This window comes from Euprymna scolopes, chromosome 45, assembly GCF_053919585.1.
Source record: "Euprymna scolopes isolate OS-2025 chromosome 45, ASM5391958v1, whole genome shotgun sequence".
Lineage (NCBI taxonomy): Eukaryota > Metazoa > Mollusca > Cephalopoda > Sepiida > Sepiolidae > Euprymna > Euprymna scolopes.
The window spans coordinates 65,278,036-65,298,801 of record NC_136526.1 but is presented as its reverse complement, the minus strand read 5'-3'; the positions used below and the strand labels follow the sequence as shown (position 1 = coordinate 65,298,801).

General features: G+C 34.7%; 1 protein-coding gene across 2 annotated transcripts in view; it reads left to right on the top strand.

Annotated features, from left to right (window-relative positions):
• Positions 1 to 20,766, top strand: part of LOC145269851 (calcium-independent protein kinase C-like) — a 323,130-nt gene that overhangs the window by 40,309 nt on the left and 262,055 nt on the right. The gene's annotated exons all lie outside the window — the stretch shown is intronic.

Below are 20,766 nucleotides of genomic sequence, written 5' to 3'. Positions count from 1 at the left end.
CAAAACTGCTAAATAGACATACGCAGAAAATTTTGGACAACTATGGTAATATAGTCCCAAAAATGGAGTATTTTTTATTAGCCCTAAAAACAGGCCCCTGAGGCACACCCAAGAGTTATTGCAAAGTATAGACAAACAAAATTATATAGAAATCAGTTAGTTACAACTTTTCAAAAAGTTTTATAAAAATCCAAGGCATCAATTTTTTTTTAATAAGCACAAGTGCCAATTTTAGCCATTTTAACCTGAAAGGCACCCCTAGGGAGGGGGTAGCTGGAGTTTCCCGGAAAATCCGTTCTATTACTTTTTTTTTTACTCATATCATGTTTAATGTTTGTGCAAAATTTCAAAAGTTCCAAGGCATAGTTATTGAGAAAAATGCGGACGGGCAAGAGTAAATTTACAGGTCCACCCTCCTTTTGTCGGGGACCATAAAAATTGCCTCAGTCTGGAAGAATTTATTCACTAGGAATTGCCAAACGAATGTGAAAAAAAATATGTATGATTCTGTGACGTCAGATTTGTGTTAACTACACGAACTATGGAAAAGCAGAAGCGACTTAATGATTTTTTAAAACCTTTGTTTATCTTCTTCAAACTGCAATTAATAACTAATCTTTGTTATAATTTTGTTAGGTTTTAATATTTACACAGTTTAACGATTAATAATATCATAAATATTATAAACAGAACTTGCCCCCATACTTACAAAATTGTTTAAGCATTGTCTTAAGGAGAAGTGCTTCCTAAAACCCTAGAAAACCTCATCAGTATGCCCTGTATTTAAGAATTCAGGTGATAAGTACAGACCAATAAGTCTCCTGTGTGTCATGAGTAAGTTGCTGGAATCCATATTAAATAGAGAAGTAGTCAACCACCTCAGGAGAAATAACCTTCTTAGTGACATGCAATATGGTTTCCGTTCTGCCAGATTTACAGCAGATGTGCTAACGGTTATATCTCATAGGATTAGTGAATCTCTCAACACACGCTTCATTTCTAGGGCAATTGCTCTTGACATAACAAAGGCCTTTGATAAGGTATGGCATAAGGGCCTATTTCATAAGATTTCCAGCTACGGTATAACTGGAAATGTTTTCTCAATCATTAAATCATTTCTCTTAAGAGTAGTGGTTGATGGGCAGAAATCAGAGGCCCACAGTATTAATGCTGGAGTCCCTCAGGGGACCATCCTGGGCCCAACTCTCTTCCTAATCTACATCAATGATCTCCCAAAACACATACTTAAATCATCTATGCTGATGACATGACCATCTATGGCAACACCACTAAGGCCGTAAATGATTCTCTCTCCTCTGATCTTGAGCGCGTGGTACAGTGAGGGAAGAGGTGGCTGGTTACTTTTAATGCATCTAAAACTAAGCTCCTTCTTTACATCATCAGTGCTCTGATCCCCATCTGGCATCAATTGAAATGAATGGCTCTCGTCTAGGGGAAGCTCCATGTTTTGATAAGCTTCTGGGCTTGACCTTTACTCCTGACCTGAAATGGAACATGTCAGTTGCCAAGGTCACTGGAAAAATGGTAGGATCTTTCTCCAGAAGATATCTCACTGCTGATGCAATTCTCTATCTATATAAAAGCCAAGTACTTCCAAGGATGGAGTACTGCTGCCACATCTGGACAGGAGCTGCTAAAAGCAGCCTATCCTGCCTTGACAGAGTACAAAATAGGCTTCATGGCTTAGTGGGGGATGCTCTTTTCTCTTCCCTGCAACCTCTCTCGCACAGAAGAGACGTTTCGAGCCTGTTTTTGTTTCATCATTACTTCCATGTCAAGGGCTCGTCTGAGCTCCAATCTCTGCCCCCCCCCTTGCCAATCTTTCACGATAAACACTCGTCTGGCTGAAACCACTGTCAAATATTTTCTCCACTCTTTATCTGTGCCAAAACCAAAACGTAGATTCCATGAACAAAGCTTCTTTCTTAGAAGTGCATGCCAGTGGAACTCTGTTCCGTTTGCCTGTTTCCCACCTGACTACAACCTGGATGTCTTCAAGTCCAACATAAACAAATTCCTGATGAACCGCCCCCTTAAGTAAGACACTTTATCAAATCTTTCATTGCTAACGATTACTACGATACTATCCCATTGCAAAAACCCTTATCCCCGAGTGGCTTCCGGGCCTTGATAAGTGGTGACTACCTTGTAAAAAAAAAAAAAAAAAAAGTATGAAATACGGTTTTACTGAATGTTCGTTTGGTTAACTACCGGCTTCCATATTTTGTTCGGTAAAAAGAGACTAACAAAATATGGGAGGGGGGGGGGATACAAAATGCATAATATTTGTGCAATAATATTTTCAAATTGGTTTTAATCTGGCGATAAAATAGCTAACAAGAGCCATGTTTATATTAAAACTTAATATTTAAAAAAAAATTTAAACGGAACATTTTGAAATAATGGAATTTTAATCGTTTTAATCTTTTAAAAATTAATTAATGTTTACGAAGTTTCTTTTTCTTGGCAATTCAACTGATTATAGTATATATTAATTCGAAAAAACGGTATTTAAAAAAAAACATAATATTAAATGTATATTATTTTTTTTCATTGCAACTTCAAGGTAAATTTTTGTTCAATATGTGCATTTAAATTTTTAAAAAATAAATATTTTTTTTACTTATTTGAACTCTTATGTTTCATAATAAATAGAAATTTCGATAGATTTAAATATATTTTGTTCGAATTTAGAAAAAAAATAAAAAAGGGGGGGTTTGAACATGCTCTAAAAAATATTTCCCCTCATATATTTTAAGAAAACTGTATTTTATATGTAATTTCATTCTAAAATGGATAAGTATCGAAAAATTCACGAAAATCTGACGATTAGTTGATTTTTGCTAGATTTATTAAACACGGGTATGTTTTCACGTTCGAAATGCTTACTACACGGGAACGTTATTTTAAAGCGTCAATTATGTAAACACGATTTTCGTCTCGCAATTTCATTATTTTCGTTCGATGAAAAAAATTTTCAAAAATTATTACTGGTTTATTTTGCCCTTCTTCTTTTAAATGGTACAAAAGTTATACTGATAATATTAATTTATAATAAAGTTGCATCGTTTTACATATAGGGTGGGGTGGGGGTAATTCTGTGGTGAGTTTTGGAGGTGCCTATTAAGTACAGAGCCAATCAAGTGTAGTATCAGAACAGATACTACACTTCCTTCTTAGCCACAAAGTTGCAGTAACAACACCCCCCCCCCTTGTCAAATTCTTATGGCAAAAGAAAAATAGCTGCTTGTTAAGATGGGTGACAGATCGATTTTTTTTTTTTTTTTTTAAATATATGGTTATAAGCCAAAACAGTCGAAAATATTGATAAATCCAAAAATTACGAAAATTCATTTAGGTAGAACAACTGCTGTTGTGTTTTTAGTTAAAAAAAAAAAAAAAAAAAAAGTCTACCGCTATCGGCTAAAATAAAACGTCAGCCATTAAAGTAGCGAAAAGGAAGATTAAATATGTCTCCCCCCCCCCATAATTGCAATCTTCAAGATGTTCACATCTAGGGAAAATTGCATTCCACCCCCACCCCCCAATTTTCCGTAAAAATTACTTTTAATTAGAAATTAATTTTCTACTCGAAATTTTCGTAATTTTTAAATATATTACTATTTTCGACATGACAAGTAAGTAATTTTTTTTTTTTTTTTTTTTTTTTTTTTGCTTAAAACAACATATTAAAAAAAAAATCGATCTGACGACACTATCTTAACAAGCACCGAAAATAAGAGGTTTTTTTTTTTTTTTCATGTATTGAATGTTTTTTGAACGACTTGGTAATCCGTTGCCCTTTTGGCCTATTTCAATAAATGTATTCGTTGCTGCCGAGTTCGAGTGTCGAGTAACATCCGAAAAAGAAAATGGTATTCGGTGTCAACTTTTCAATCAGGAAGTTGATTTGAAGAAAGGATAATAATAGTAACGGGAGAAGGGGAGGGGGATGAAAGAAAACTGATATGTGTTTTTACCCTGACTCATATTATGAGGTTTTTCCCACACTTTCTAAGTGAGATTTTTTTCTCTCTCTCCCTCTCTCTCTCCTTCTGCCTTTCTTCCCTTTTTTCATTATTTCCTTCTCTCTGTATCTCCCTTTGCATTTGTCTTTCTTTCTCTCTCTCTCTCTCTCCTTCTCTCTCTCACTCCTTTTCTCTCTCTCCTTTTATCTCTTTCTCCTTCTCTTTCTCTCCCCTTTTCTCTCTCTCTCCCCTTTTCTCTCTCTCTCCCCTTTTCTCTCTCTCTCCTTTTCTCTCCTTTTCTCTCTCTCTCTCCTTTTCTCTCTCTCCTTTTCTCTCTCTCTCTCTCCTTTTCTCTCTCTCTCTCCTTTTCTCTCTCTCTCTCTCCTTTTCTCTCTCTCTCTCTCCTTTTCTCTCTCTCTCTCTCCTTTTCTCTCTCTCTCTCTCTCCTTTTCTCTCTCTCTCTCTCTCCTTTTCTCTCTCTCTCTCCTTTTCTCTCTCTCTCTCCTTTTCTCTCTCTCTCTCCTTTTCTCTCTCTCTCCTTTTCTCTCTCTCTCCTTTTCTCTCTCTCTCCTTTTCTCTCTCTCTCTCTCCTTTTCTCTCTCTCTCTCTCCTTTTCTCTCTCTCTCTCTCCTTTTCTCTCTCTCTCTCCTTTTCTCTCTCTCTCTCTCCTTTTCTCTCTCTCTCTCCTTTTCTCTCTCTCTCTCCCTTTCTCTCTCTCTCTCCCTTTCTCTCTCTCTCCCTTTCTCTCTCTCTCCTTTTCTCTCTCTCTCCTTTTCTCTCTCTCTCTCTCTCTCCTTTTCTCTCTCTCTCTCCTTTTCTCTCTCTCTCCTTTTCTCTCTCTCTCTCTCCTTTTCTCTCTCTCTCTCCTTTTCTCTCTCTCTCTCCTTTTCTCTCTCTCTCCTTTTCTCTCTCTCTCTCTCCCTTTCTCTCTCTCTCTCTCTCTCCTTTTCTCTCTCTCTCTCTCCTTTTCTCTCTCTCTCCTTTTCTCTCTCTCTCTCTCCTTTTCTCTCTCTCTCTCCTTTTCTCTCTCTCCTTTTCTCTCTCTCTCTCTCCTCTTCTATATAGTGTTTTTCTGTGTCTCACTTTTTTGTTCCTTAGCATACATGAATCTCTAACTTTAGTGCATCTCTCTTTTCCCCCAACTTCTCTGCCCACCTGGATTTCTCTCTTTCCCCTAAGCATCTTTCGATATGTTTATGTCCAGCCCTTTTCTTTTTCTTGTGGTGCACAGTACTCCTTTTGTACTCGTGCAAGTCTCTCTCTTTTTACTTCTCTCTCCCCGTCTCTAATTCCATATCTCTCTCCCTCTCATCAAGAAAAAAAAAAAAAAAAAAAGGAATATTGGTTGCAACATAAATTTTGTTGAAAACAAGATTTCTGTAACTAATTTCGAGGGAATCTCTTATAATCATTTTCATTTTTATTTAAATTTTTTTTTTTTTTTTTATGAATGCAATCTTTTTAATACTCCTCCCCCTCCTCCTCCTCCTCCTCCTCGCAAAGAAAAGTAATCCTCCACACTCCCTCAATTTTTTTTTTTTTTTTTAAATCAATGATAAAAAAGTTTTTTTTTAATGCTACTCGCCCAACACCATCCAGACCAAGATTTCTTCTCCAATTTCTACAGAAAAAAGAAAAAGAGAACCATGGGTGGGGACAAACATAGATTGGGGAGGGGATCTAGTGTTCTTTTTTTATATGAATCAGAAACTCTAGGAATTATCTTTTGCTGGTAAATATCTTGTTACCATGACGATTATAATCATCGATTTGAGTGTACGTGTGTGTATGTTGTGTTGTGATGTGTTGTGGTGTGTGTATGTTGTGTGTGTATGTGTGTGTTGTGGAGATGTGCATGTGTTGTGTTATGTAAATATGTTATGTGTGTGTTGTGGAGATGTGCATGTGTTGTGTTATGTAAATATGTGTGGTGTGTTGTACTGTACTGATGTGTGTGTGTGTGTTATATACTCCTATGAATTTTTGTTGTGTGTATCGATATATTAAAACCTTTTTTCTATTTATTTAAAAAGAAAATACAACTTTCTTATATATGGGCCGTGGAATTGCATTCATCTACAAAAGATCTAGCTAATTTGCATCTTCTTTTAAACTTTCATTTTAATTAATTCCCTATAAGTTTTTTTTTCGGTTTTCTCTTGGGATGATCATCTTTAGTTAACTATTACGTGTAATTATATTCATGCAGATAGTACACATGATTTATACTTGCATAATATTTGCATAAAAGGTTTATAGTAAACACAATGTTTGTATATATATTTGTTTAAAAAATTTTGCCCATCAAACTTTTCTGTCAGTTTTTGGTTTAAAGACATGAAACTTAATATATAGGGTATTCAAACCAATGCAAACCTTAATAATTTGGGTTTTAGCCCAGGAAAATCGGTGCAAAAGTGTGAAAATTTAAAAAATAGAATTTATCAGGTGAAGGTTGAACAGTGGCATTACAAATATGCATGCATAACGTAATAGCTATTGGTTCATGTTTTAATTTTTAGCCTTACAGCAAATATGTCTTTATTGCTCAGTCATTAACGTCAAAGGAAAAAGTAAATCGCAAGCTAAATGTTTTGGTTTCGATTCTAAGGTGGCGCATGAATCATTTTTTTTTTAACTTTTTAAATCATTACTAAATATTGGATCCAATATAATAATAATAATATAATATAATAAAAATATTATTATTGATAAGTATGTTTTAACTTAAATAGGGATGGTATAATAAAATTGTGGGGGTCTTCGTTCGCGCCTTTCCTCCACAGAATAGAAATAGGCACAAACTTTAATAAAGACTTTTCATATCTATCTGCGTAAGTATACTTTGATATTTTATTGACATATCAAAGGCCTTCGACAAGTTATGGCATAAGGGTCTACTTCACAAGATTTCCAGCTACGGTATAACTGGAAATGTTTTCTCAATCATTAAATCATTTCTCTCTGATAGGCTCATAAGAGTAGTGGTAGATGGACAAAAATCGGAGGCCTGCAATATAAATGCTGGAGTCCCTCAGGGGTCAATCCTGGGCTCAACTCTCTCCCTGATCTACATCAATGACCTCCCTAAACACATACTTAAATCATTCATTGACATCTATGCTGATGACACGACCATCTACGGCAACACATCAAAGGCTGTAAATGACAAAGCTCTCTCTGATTCTCTCTCCTCTGATCTCAAGCGCGTGGTCCAGTGAGGGAAGATGTGGCTGGTTACCTTTAATGCATCCAAAACCAAACTCCTATCCTTACATCATCAACGCTCTGATCCCCATCTGGCATCAATTGGGATGGATGGCTCTCGTCTGGGTGAGGCCCCGTGTTTTGACAAGCTTCTGGGTTTGACCTTTACTCCTGATCTGAAATGGAACACGTACATCAAGTCTGTTGCCAAGGTCGCTGGAAAGATGGTGGGATCCTTCTACCGCTCCAGAAGATATCTCACTACTGATGCAATTCTCTATCTATATAAAAGCCAAGTACGTCCAAGGATGGAATACTGTTGCCATATCTGGGCAGGAGCTGCTAAAAACAGCCTATCCTGCCTTGACAGAGTAAAAAATAGACTTTGTGGCTTAGTGGGGGATGCCCTTTTCTCTACCCTGCAACCTCTCTCCCACAGAAGAGACGTTGCGAGCCTATCCTTGTTTTATCGTTATTTCCATGGCAGGTGCTCGTCTGAACTCCAATCTCTGGTCCCCCCTCGCCAATCTTTCACGAAAAACACCCGTCTAGCTGAATCCACTGTGAAAAATTTCCCCCACTCTATATCTGTGCCTAAATCAAAACGCGGATTCCATGAACAAAGCTTCTTTCTTAGAACTGCACGCCTGTGGAACTCTGTTCCGTCTGCCTGCTTCCCACCGGACTACAACTTTGATGTGTTCAAGTCCAACGTTAACAAATTCCTAATGAACCGCCTCCTTAAGTAAACACTTCATCAAATCTCCACACTAACGTAATGTACTTACAATAACCCTTATCCCTGAGTGGCTTCCGGGCCTTGATAAGTGGTGATCACTGTGTAAAAAAAAAAAAAAGTATGTTTCAGTTTGAAGAAATATGGTATAATAAAATTATGGGGTGTTCATTCGCGCCTGACCTCAATAGAATGGAAATATGTCACAAAGTTTAACAAGGTTTTTTAATATAGATCCACAGAATATTGTGATAAGTGTTTCAGTGTGAACAGGTATGGTATAATAAATTATGGGGTTTATCTATTTTATTTTTACTTTCATCATATTTTGCTTTGGTTTTGATACCCCCAAATTTGAAGCTATCTTTTTACAACCCATCCTTTTCATAACCTATAATACTTTCATAAATCAGAGTCCATTTTCTGTAGGCTGTTTTTGAACCCAGTCAATGACGGGTACTTTTGCTAGTATATATATATAATATATATTAGTGATAGGACGATTTCAATATTTTTCCCAGTTCCGATACAATTACTGATTCCGATTCTTTATAAATCTCTAATTATTTAACTATAAGATTGTTATTTGCCCCGATTTTCGTAAAAACACGTTAAATATGCAGATATTTTCGTAAACGTCAAAATACACTTGTGGCGGATGATCTATCGATTTTAGCTTTACTTGTTTTTTAAAATCAATAAATATTTATTTTATTATCATTACCAGATATGGAAGATTTTGCTTTAAAAAAAAAAATCAAATAAAAAAAGACAATTAAAAGAATCGATTTGGCATCGGAAAATAGGCATCAATATTCCCGATTCTGATACCCCCATATTCTGATTTTTACGATTCTTGATTTCGATTCCGATTAATCGTCCCAAAACTAATATATATATATATATATATTAAGTAATGTGATTTATAATTTAAAAATTTAAAAAAAAATTTTTAAAATTAAAAATCAAATTTTAATTAAATTAAAAATCAGTTTTATAAGAAGGAACAACAACAAAGTCAATATAATTGACTTTGTTGTTGTTCCTTCTTATGAAACTGATTTTTAATTTAATTAAAATTTGATTTTTAATTTAAAAAAATTTTTTTTTAATTTTTAAATTATAAATCACATTACTTAATATTGAATTAGCTCTAGGACATTTAACTATCGAGCTTATTATATATCTAAATTACAACGAGCACTTTCTATTTCCTGTATTTTAATTAAACTAGTAATTTCACTATTACATTAAAATACACTTAGCTCTTTAGACTATTGTTCTAATCTCCTTTAAATTATATATATATATATATATATATATATATATATATATATATATATATAATCGCGTTGACACACCGGTTCTCGTCAGATCACTGAAGTTAAGCAACATTGAGCTTGGTTAGTATCAGATGGGTGACCATTTGAGAATTCTAGGCGCTGTATGTGCTCTCCGCTTATCTCGGCATTTGTTTCCAGTCGTCCTGTACTTTACTTACCAATGTCGACTCAGCTGAGGTGTGGTTGGAGATTGCGCACCTCCTGCCACAAAATTTCACGCGCAAGCAACCCTTCGTGGGTATCCATAGTCTGCCCAAGACTGACGAAGCCTGCTTTTTGAGATATATATATATATATATATATATATATTATATAACTGTTTCTAACTGTCATAAACAAAATACACTCCCACTTCTAAAACTGTCCGTAGACTAACTCTTATGCATTTTTCTTTGAACGGCAGGAATAATTCTTGTTTGTTTCTCTTGCTATCCGTTTTTTTTTTCCATTTGGCGGGCCAATGTTTGAACGTTCTGTTCGAGTATAAAAAGAAATTTGTTGCAAAAGATTTAAACTCCCATCAGTCGTCTGAGACATAATTTGTGGAGGTACTATGTAGGGAGTTGAGCAGCAAGATGTCTGTTTACATTACACTTGAACCTCTGCATGTCGGTACAGTCAGGAAAGCAGGAACCCAGAAGGAAATTGCAAAGTCTAGCAGTTGGAATAAAAGGCTTTCTTATATCTAGGGATTTCTAGTGTGAAGGGGTGGGATTTTGCTGCTTGTCGGGTGTATTTCTGTCCAGGGAGCACAAGAGCTAGTAGTTCGTCGAAGCATCCACCATTAAAATACTTGTAAAGCAGACAGAGGGATGCAATATGTCGTCAATGGGACATCGGTTTAAGCGGTTTAAAAGTGTACCTTCATCTCTTTTGCCTACTAGTATTTATATATATATATATGTATATATATATATACTAGTATTTCTCACTGGCTTGTATGTCTTTCCCTAACAGCTTCGTCTACCAACACCTTGTAGCACATGACACTGCAAAATGAATTTCAAAACATAATAATAAAAAAAAACACCTATCATCATCTAGCACCACACGACAACCCCAAAAAGCAATTAAGAAACATATTTATAAAAAATATTGCCATTTTAGCCGTTTCACATTGTAAAGTTCAACTCCCCCCTCCGATCATAGAAGTCCTACTCCATCACATTAAGAAACCGACCATCAATCAGGTCCAATATGAAGAAGGAGAAGGTACGTTTAAGTGCTTTTAAACGATTTGAATCAACTCTTTTTAATAAACTCCCTAAACATTATTTTTTTATTCATCACATGCCTGAAGACGACTCATGGAGGTTGAAAACGTTTGCAGTTATGGCGATTTTTATTTTTGAATGCCTTTCCATTGTCTTCTATTAGCCTCATATTTTCATACCTCTGTTATTGTTTGTTCTCTTCAATAACCAGGGAGTCATCCTCGTTGTTTTCCTGTGTGTGTATATATATATATATATATATATATATATATATATATATATATAAATTATTTACTATAATAATTAAATACCTACAGACACTAGTGTTTCATCCTTTCAGAAATCAGCAGTGCAGGGTGTCACAATCAGTCGAAATATTCAAACCCTGGCAACAGAAGTCATGTCTGGCTTCATTAGCAAGAACCCGAACCATTCGGCTACTGACAACCGCGAGAGATGCAGTTAAAACTAAACATTCTATTATATATATATATATATATATATATATATATATATATCTTTAAAACAGCAAAACTTATCACGATAAGAAAAGCTCCACTATTAAGAGGAGCAAACAATGATATTAAAATGAAAGATGAGGAATAAAATTTATCATTACAATAAGGAAAAGTTAAGGGGAAAATCAAGAAAAAATTTATTAGGCCATGAAATTCTGAAGCTAAATGCTTCTCATCAAAAGAGAAGGACCAGAATTATACAAAATGTGAATAATATAAAAAAAAACTTGACTTAGAAATGCCATGGCCTAATGAGTTTTTTTTTCTTAATTTTTATCTTTTCTTTTATTGTTCTGATGAGATAATAAAGTTATAACTTTCATTCCTTATCTTTCATTTCATTATGTATGTTTTCTCTTCTATCTATCTATATCTTCTATCTATCTTCTTTCTTCTTCTTCTTCTTCTTCTATCTATCTTCTTTCTTCTTCTTCTATCTATCTTCTTTCTTCTTCTTCTATCTATCTTCTTTCTTCTTTCTTCTATCTATCTTCTTTCTTCTTCTATCTATCTTCTTTCTTCTTCTTCTATCTATCTTCTTCTATCTATCTATCTTCTATCTTCTATTCTTCTATATAAATAAAATGAACTCATTTTTTCCCCTCCGACTTTGACCTTAATAGGATTAAAAATCATGACATTACATGCAAATGTAATGCGTACAAACAGGTAGCACATTATCTGAGGTGTGCTATAGGCCTATTACCTCTACAGTTCCTCCACAATTGTACATTCCTATATTTTTTCCGATGAGAGTCCACTGCCAAAATCGCTTAGATTCAATGGAAGTTGCAACATCTTTTCTCTCTATTAGATTCCTCCTTTCCCTATTCCCCATTTACACTGCAGCGGATGCGTTCACAAGGAACAGTACGAGGAAACACCGGTTTGGAATCGTACAAGATTACTTATGCCGTTTTTTTTGTTTTTTTATATCTTTTTTCCTTAATTTATGATTTCTGTTTTTTCCATAATAAAATACGTGAAATTGTTTTCTTTTTGCTTTTTTTTCGTTAGTGTTAGATGCAATCTGTGAGACTAACCGGATTTTACTTCCGGTTTTAACGACTCTAACCGTGAAATCTAACTATGACCTTTATTTATTAGTGCTTTCAACTCAACATTTATTTTTACACAAAGATTAAAACGCAACAATATCGTGAATTCACTTGCATTACACTTAAATTAAAATTAAAACAAATAAATTCATTTAGAATTCGAGAAAACAAAAGCGTTCATTTAGAATTCGAGTGTGATGTGACTATTGAAACTAAACCAAAACAAACTTCACTGCGGAATTGATATTTGACCTAATTCACTTTTTTGTTAATTCATCACGTTTTTTTTTGTTTTTGTTTTTGCGCTTTCGCCTCAATGATTCGAGTTCGAGCACCCCCCCCCCAAAAAAAAAAAAAAAACTGTTTTGGGATTTTTCAAACACACGGGCATCGCCGAACCGTTCGTATTGCATCACGTTCATTTTTTTTAATTTTTTTTTTTTTTTTACACGATGTTTTTTTTTTTATAGTTTTAACATTCTTTGTTTTAATAATATTTAAACAGGGTTATGACTTCGCTTTGTTTTCATTTTACCCCCCCTCCCAACCACACACACCTCTAAAAACCAGGGTAACGCTGGGTACCCCCCGCTAGTATATACATATATTATATATATATATATATATATATATATATATATATATTATAAAACTCTAATGACCTTGTAACGGGTGTTGTAACCCAACATCCGGTTTATGACTTCCAGTTGGGCATGCGTACATAGACAAATAATGCAACAATAAAATGTATTGTTTTACTGTGTATGTTTTCAGCGTCCCAATTTTTTTTTTTCGCATTGAAATTATCCAAATAAACAATTGTTAATACTTTCTACATTTTTTTTTTTTTTTACATCGTTCATTTCCGTATTATGTTTAAGTCATTTCAACACAATTTTCTTACAAATAAATCTACTTTAACCCGTTGATAACCATAAGAGCATTTTACAACGGTGATTTACCCACCGCCTTCATTATTTTTAAATTTTTTCTCCATTTGTTAATACGCCTTTCTTAAAAAACATTCATACATTTTCTTCTACACTACCAACATAAATAAATAACCCCGAAAACATGTTTTTTTTTAATTTGCGTTACAAATAAATAATCATTGTGACAATAAAACGTATTGTTTTACTGTGTACGTTTTCAGCATCCTAATTATTTTTTGTTTTTTTCGCGTTTAAATTAAGATATATCAAAATTTGAATTTAACTTTAAGTATTACGGTATCTGTTCAGTGCACATTTACCTATAAGTATGGCCAACCACTTATAATTCAATGGCTGTAAGTTTTTCTTTCAGAAATAATCAATTATTATAAATTATTATAAACAGAACGACTCGTAGAAATCTATCTATATTCTTTTTTCATTTTAATATACTTTCATAGAAATGTTTCTGTTATGTCAAAAAAAAACTATTTTCTTTACGTCACAAGTGTTACACTCACACATGAATTCCATAGCTAATATAACATACTGACCCAATGGGTCACGGGTAGTCGAGTATATATATATATATATATATATATATATATAAGTGTTGGGATAATTAATCAGAAAAATTGGAACTTTTTGGGGAATCGGAAACTTTCTATGGATATTAACTCTCATTTATTCTTTCAATGTGACCATACCATCAAAGTCTCCTCCCTGTTACATTCTCTTTCATCATTCCGGTTTTCTTCAGAACTCATCCTTTAAATTCCTCAAATAAATAAACAAATACATTGAGGACATTGCCAAGGCCATTGCAAAGAAGATGGGTTCCCTTTACTGTGCTAGAAAATTATTGTTGTGGTCCGGTTTAAGGAGTCACAATTATAAGGTGAAAGAGTCCTACAAGCAGTTAAACTACGAGCCTACTCTCTGCTTGAAGGTAGAAATGTCTGGCATTATATAAGTCGGATGAATCCATATTGCCCATGGATATAGGGGTGTTAACTACCCCAGAACCATCACTCATACCAGAGAGTATGCTATATCTTTACAGGGCCACCACTCGGCCATGCATGGAGTATTGTCGCCATATGGTGCATCTGCCGATAGTCTCTGCATCTTGGCCAGGTCAAAAAAGAGTGTTAAAATCTAATAGGTCCCACACTATCGGCCAGGCACTAACCTCTGTCCCATCGCTGCAGTGTTGTATTTTTGTGTCACCATCAATCCATAGTCTTAAGCCCCTGGAGAGGCATAGGCTATCTACAACTTTGTAAATGCTTTTGTAAGGAGGAGTTTTTTTTTTGTTTTTTTTTTCCGGGATGGGGGTGCTGGCCCCACGCCCAACCTTCCCAGAAGATACAGTACCTACCCTTCCCAACTGGTCACCCATCTGGTACTGGCCAGGCTCAACATTGCTTAACTTCGGTGATCTGCCAAGAACTGGTGTGTGCCGTACAAAAAAAAAAAATAAATAAAAAGTGTTAAAACTAATAGGTCCCACACTATCAGCCAAGCACTAACCTCTGTCCCATCACTACAGTGTTGCGTCTTTGTGTCTGTTTTACAAGTATTTTAATGGAATATGCTCTGATGAACGCAAAGCTTAAGGTGCCCCCTCAACGTAGATACTCTCAACTAATCCAACATGGAGCAAAATCCCACCTCTTCATTTTTGAGGTCCCTTGATGTCAAAAAGCCTTTTACTCTAATAGTTTCTTCCCTTGGACTGCTGGATTTTGGAATTCCTTCCCTGTTACCTGCTTTCGCTGACTGTAACAAAATGCAAAAGCTTAAATGTTCTATGCACAGACATTTTGCTGCTCAACTTCCCACAGTTCTTTGTTTGGTACAATCTCAAATTGTAGTCCCTTATGTTCAATATACCTTGTTTAGGGTGAAAAACGTTGACAAACAAAACCACAACAGACAACATAAAGATAAGTTAAAAACTAGTAAAAAAAAAAAAAATGTTGCCGTGGTTCACCAGATGCCCTAACCACTCTGGGCTAAAGTGGAACTCTGAGCAAACCCAACTAAGGGTCAATTTCATATTCCCCACAACTCTTTAAGTGGGGCCTTACCACTGGATGCCTTTTAAGATCATATTCAGGATCTTCAACATTCTCATTTTCTGCATTGCTATCAGCCTTCATAAATATCCACATACTTATATACAGACTTATTAAAAGTGAGTAAAAAAAAAAGAAAAAGAAAAAAATTTATGTAAAAAAAAGAGGTTCACTAGAAAATCACACACCCCTCTGCGGTTCTTTTGAAACCCAGTGCAAATAATCGACTGAACCGACTTTTGGGTGTGTCCTGTCCATGAAATTGATTCGAAATCGGCCTACTTTCATTTTTTTTTTTTGTGCAATTCCTAGAAATATTTTTTTATGTGTGAAAATCTGGCTTTTCTATTTACAAAAGCTCTAAATAGTCTAAAATATTTTTTTTTTTTTTTTTTTTTTTTTTTTTTGCATTAAAGGTGAGACTTTTACAATTATTGATAGCTTAAATAAATTTTGTGGCAATTTCAATAACTTGGTTTTGGCGGGCAATTTCAATAACTTGGTTTCGGCGTGCAATTGCTTTTCTTCAACTGAGATTTGCATGCTATCATCTTGATTTTCTGGACAAAAACGCCGGAAATTGTCGAAGGAAAATGTTATGATTTTTAAAAAAAATTTTATTTTATTTTTTTTTTTTTCAAGCAAACGCTGGCCAATTTTTTCAATAAAAATTATATTATTTTTGTTATTATGAAGATAATTCAATGAAAAATTAATTGAAAAATGAGTGTTATCCCCTCCAAAAATACAATGAATAATTTATTGGATAATTTTTTTTTTTTTGTTTAACTTTTCTGAAAATTCAAATTTAAATCTACAAAAAAAAATCATTGTAAGGCAAGTTTCATTCAAATATTTTTTTTTGAATAACAAACAAATGATAGCAAACAAAAAAAATTTTTTAAATATTTTTATGATTATTTTTTTTTTCAAATCAAGATACATATTTACAGTAGAATCCCAGGATATGGCATTAATCCGTTTTTGGATTGGGATCGCTGAATGGTGGAGCCTAAGCAAAATTTTATACAGTACATATTAAAAATTAGTAACAAAATAAAGTACAGTATATATAATACACATGTATATAATGAAATAACATTATAAATAACACTGTAAGGCAGGGCAAATATTGTAACCAGGGTCCGGAAAAACATATTCCACATCGTAACCTGAAAAAACTTTATCCTAGGGCCACCGTATCCTGGGGTGCTACTGTATTTTCTAATAAACCAATAATAGCAAGTGTTTTTTAAAATGACGTTGATTGCTGCCATTTCATTGGCTCAATGTTTCGGCATGTTTTGGTGTTTTACTTAAACTGCCCGCAAAAAAAAAAAAAAAAAAAAAATAGCACAGTTTTTCTTCTGCATAGGTCTCTAAATCGTTCAATCCTGGACCCACAGGTACGGTCACAGATGTGAAGCTATTACACTGTGATGCTGGGGAAGTCGCCATTTCTTTACCAGAACAAATTCACCTACCCTTGATTCTAACCCTATAATACTAAGTGTGTGCTCCCTTTTTTTTTTCATAAGCTATTACATTGTGATATAAGGGAGGTGGTCACTTCTTTCCCAGAATAACTCCACTTATCCTTGATTCTAACCTCATAATGGAAAGTGTTTATGAATTCTATCTGATTCTATCTCTTCTGATCTTAAGTATGTGGTGTAATGGGGAAAAAGGTGGCTGGTTAATTTTAATGCATCAAAAACTAAGCTTCTCTCCTTTTATCAAAATTGCTCTGACCCCTACCATGCCCCAATTGAAATGAATGCCTCTCGTTTTGGGGAAGCACTATGTCTTGATAAGCTTCTGAAACTGACCTTCACTGTTGATCTGAAATGGAACACATACATCAAATCTGTTGCCAAGGTTGCTGGAAAAATGGTTGGATCATTCTATCGCTCCAGGTACACTCTAAAATGGAGTAGGGTTGCCACGTCTTGGTAGGAGCTGCTTATTTTGTACTCTGTCCTGCCTTGATATGGTTGAATGCCGATTTTAAAACAGTAGGTGATTCCCTTTCCTCTTCCCTGTAACCTCTTTCCCACAGAAGAGATGTTGTGAGCCTGTCTTTACTCTATCGGTATTTTCATGGCAAGTGCTCGTCTGAGCTCCAATCTATGGTCCTCCCCTTGCTAAACTTTCACAAAAACACTCGACTAGCTACAACCACTATTAATAATTTTCCCCACTCTCTATCAATACTTTATTCTAAATGCAGATTCCATAAGCAAAGTTTCTTTCGTAGAACTGCTCGCATGTGGAACACTGTTCCACTGGCCTACTTCCCGACCGATTACAATATGGTAACCTTCAAATCCAATGTTAACAAGTTCTTTTTGAGCCCCCCCCTTAAATAATCCAAATTCTACCTCAATCTATACCATTAATGATTACTAAACTACCACCTTACATTCATTAACATTTGTCCTCGAGTGGCTTTCGGGCCTGATAAGTGGTAACTACTTTGTAAAAAAAAAAAAATAAATAAAATAAAATGAAAAGGGGAGCATCACGGTATAATTTTTGGAGCTTTAGGTATGACTCAACTGGGGATTGAACCCTGAACACTCTAACTGCTATGGCAAAGTGTCCATAGAAAGGTGATCCATACTAATGTGCTAAAAAAAAAAAAGGTTCGATTCAATTGTTTCCAAAATCCAGTCATGTCAGAATTTCATCAATAATGCGTCTTATGTTGTCTTCCAAGTGGTCTATTGGGTCTGGTTTATCAGCATAAGAGTGGTACCTTTTTTTAAACAGTTTTGGATCATTCTACCGCTCCACTAGATACCTCACTGCCGACAATGCAATTCTCTGTATCAGAGCCAGGTACGTCCTTAAATAGAGTACCGTTGCCACATCTGATCAGGAGCTGCTCCGTGCAACTATCTTGCCTTGATAGAGTTCAAAACTGGCTTTGAAACCTTTTCTCTTGTCTGCAACCTTTTTCCCCACAGAAGAGACATCGCAGGCCTGTCCCTGCTCTATCGCTATTTTCATGGCAAGTGTTTGACTGAGCTCCAAACTATGATACCCCTTCGCCAATCTTTCACAAAAAAAATCACTCGTCTAGCCAAAATCACTATGAATAATTTCCCCCCACTCTCTATCGGTTTCTAAACCTAAACATATATTCCATGAACAAAGCTTCTTTCCTAGAGCTGCCCACCTCTGGACTCTGTTCCACTGGTCTGCTTTCCAGCTGACTACAATATCGTCGTCTTTAAGCCAAACGTAAACAAGTTCTTATTGAACCGTCCTTGTAAATAATCTAATCATACCAAATTTCCACCACAAACGATTGCTGCGCTACTGTCCCAATGACTAAAATAACCCTTATCCTTGAGTGGCCTCCAGGCCTTGATATGTGGTAATTCTTTTGTAAAAAAAGAATATTCATTTATAATTCTATTTTCATATATATGCCATAGTTGGATCAATTAGGGTTTAAGGACCCCAAAAAGGGGAGAAAATAAGAGGAACAGCTTTCAGTTGGCATCGGTTGACGTTGATCTGCGCACAAACATGGCTTTTGGTTGACCCTGATTGACCTTGAACTTTGCATCCGGCAAGCATTAAAAAAACAAATTCGTTTTTTTTTTTTTTCACCAGCAAGATTTATTTTTTTAATGTAGGATGTGTTTTTTTTTTATATATGTTATCTATAGTATAAATCTCACCTGTCTGTTTAAATGAATGTATGTATGTATGTATGTGTGTGTGTATGTTTGTATGCCTGCCTAAAACTTTTGATAGAGGCGACAGTTTTCATGAGATCACTATTGTTTTGAAGCTCGACCCTTCGGATGACAAATATCGAAAAATTGGCCAAAAACATTAATTCCTTCACCCTCATCTGGGCACTTATAGGGAAGAGTCGCTTTTTTTGCCCATATTTTCGGAAGTCATCCCCTCTTTTCGATTGTCTAGTCTTAATCTAAACCTACGCCACTTCCGGTTTGACGATGGGCACAACAGCAAAGACGTCACGTTCTTTTTTTTTTTTTTTTTTTTCACCTTCTTTTCCTCCTTCATAGTACAGGTTTGAGCCTGCCTGCCTACTACCACTTTTTTTTTTTTTTTTTTGCTCAACACACACCCCCAAACACCCGGGCAGTGCCGGGTACTCAGGCTAGTTTATTTAGAAAAGTAATAAAATTGTTTAAACAAAACTTTTAAATAAACAAATTATTCTACACTTTAATAGTTATATTATTTTTGGTCGACATTTTAATTTAATTTTTAAATTAAAAAAAAAAACAAAAAAAAAACAAGTTATTGCAATAAAAAAAATCTTGCTGGCGAAAAAAACAAACAAAAAAAAAAAGAACGAACAGGCCTGCAAATGCCACGTGTTAATTTCACGGTCAAGCAAAAGTGTCGACCAAAAGCTGTTCCTCTTGTTTTCTCCCATCTGCTGGAGTCGTTTAATCTAAATTGACTCAAAGAGTTTTGGCAATATTAAGAGCAATAAAAATTAATTAAAAAATAGAGGACAAATTACTAAAATGTTTCTTAAAATACAGTATAAATAAGAAAAAAAAATGTTGTCAAGGTCATGTGTATGTATGTATATGAGTAAAACAATTGTCGACTATAATCAAGGTCATGTGTATGTATATATGTATGTGTGTGTGTGTGTATATATATATATATATATATATATATATATATAAAGTTTGAGACAAACACTTTTGGAATATGTATGCAGGTGTGTATGTATGTGTGTATGTGTATGAATGCATATATATGGATGTGTATGTATATATATGTGCATATGTGTACGTATATGTATGTATGTATTTGTATATGTGGATGTATATGTATGTATATGGGTATGTATATGTATGTTTGTGTATTATGCATTGTATATATGAGCGTATGCTTATAGACATGTGTGTATGTATGCATGTATATATTTATATATATGTATACCAATGACCGTCTTGTTTATGTTTGCATGTGTGTGTATGTATATGTATGTGTGCGTATTGTGTATGTACGCATGTATATATGTGTGTGATATGTGTACATATGTATGTGTGTGTGCGTGTATATATGTATAACAATGACCGTCTTTAGTGGCATGTCTGCTTGAGCATGTGAATTTGCTGGCAGGACTATGTCATTTTTCGGGCTCATGAACTTTGTGTCTGAGGGAGTGGCACTCGTCTGACAAGACGTTGCAATCATCATCATCATCATAATATATATATATATCTATATATCTATAAAAGTGAACGTGTCTGTCTGTCTGTGTGTCTGTCTGTCTGTGTACATTTCCCTACGCAATAACTCTGTCAATTTTTAGTCTATAGACTCGAAATTTGAAATACCGGGTACTGAGATTTGGGGAAATCGATGTGACGGGTGTCAGCCAGAAATTTGGCTGTTAAGGGGTCAAATTTCAACGATTTGACCTTTAAGAACTTTACCAAACTCCTCCGACAATTTTGGGTCTAGACACTTGAAATTTTAGATATAGGTTCCTTGAACCTGGATCTAACTTAATAAAGTGATTTGAGCCCGAAACTATAAATTTTAAGGGGTCATAATAGGGGTCAAAGTTTTAAAAAATTAACCATTTTTTTTTTTTTTTTTTTTTTTTTTTGCACAGCATACACCTCCAAACACCCGAGCAACGCCAGGCACCCCTGCTAGTATATATATATATAT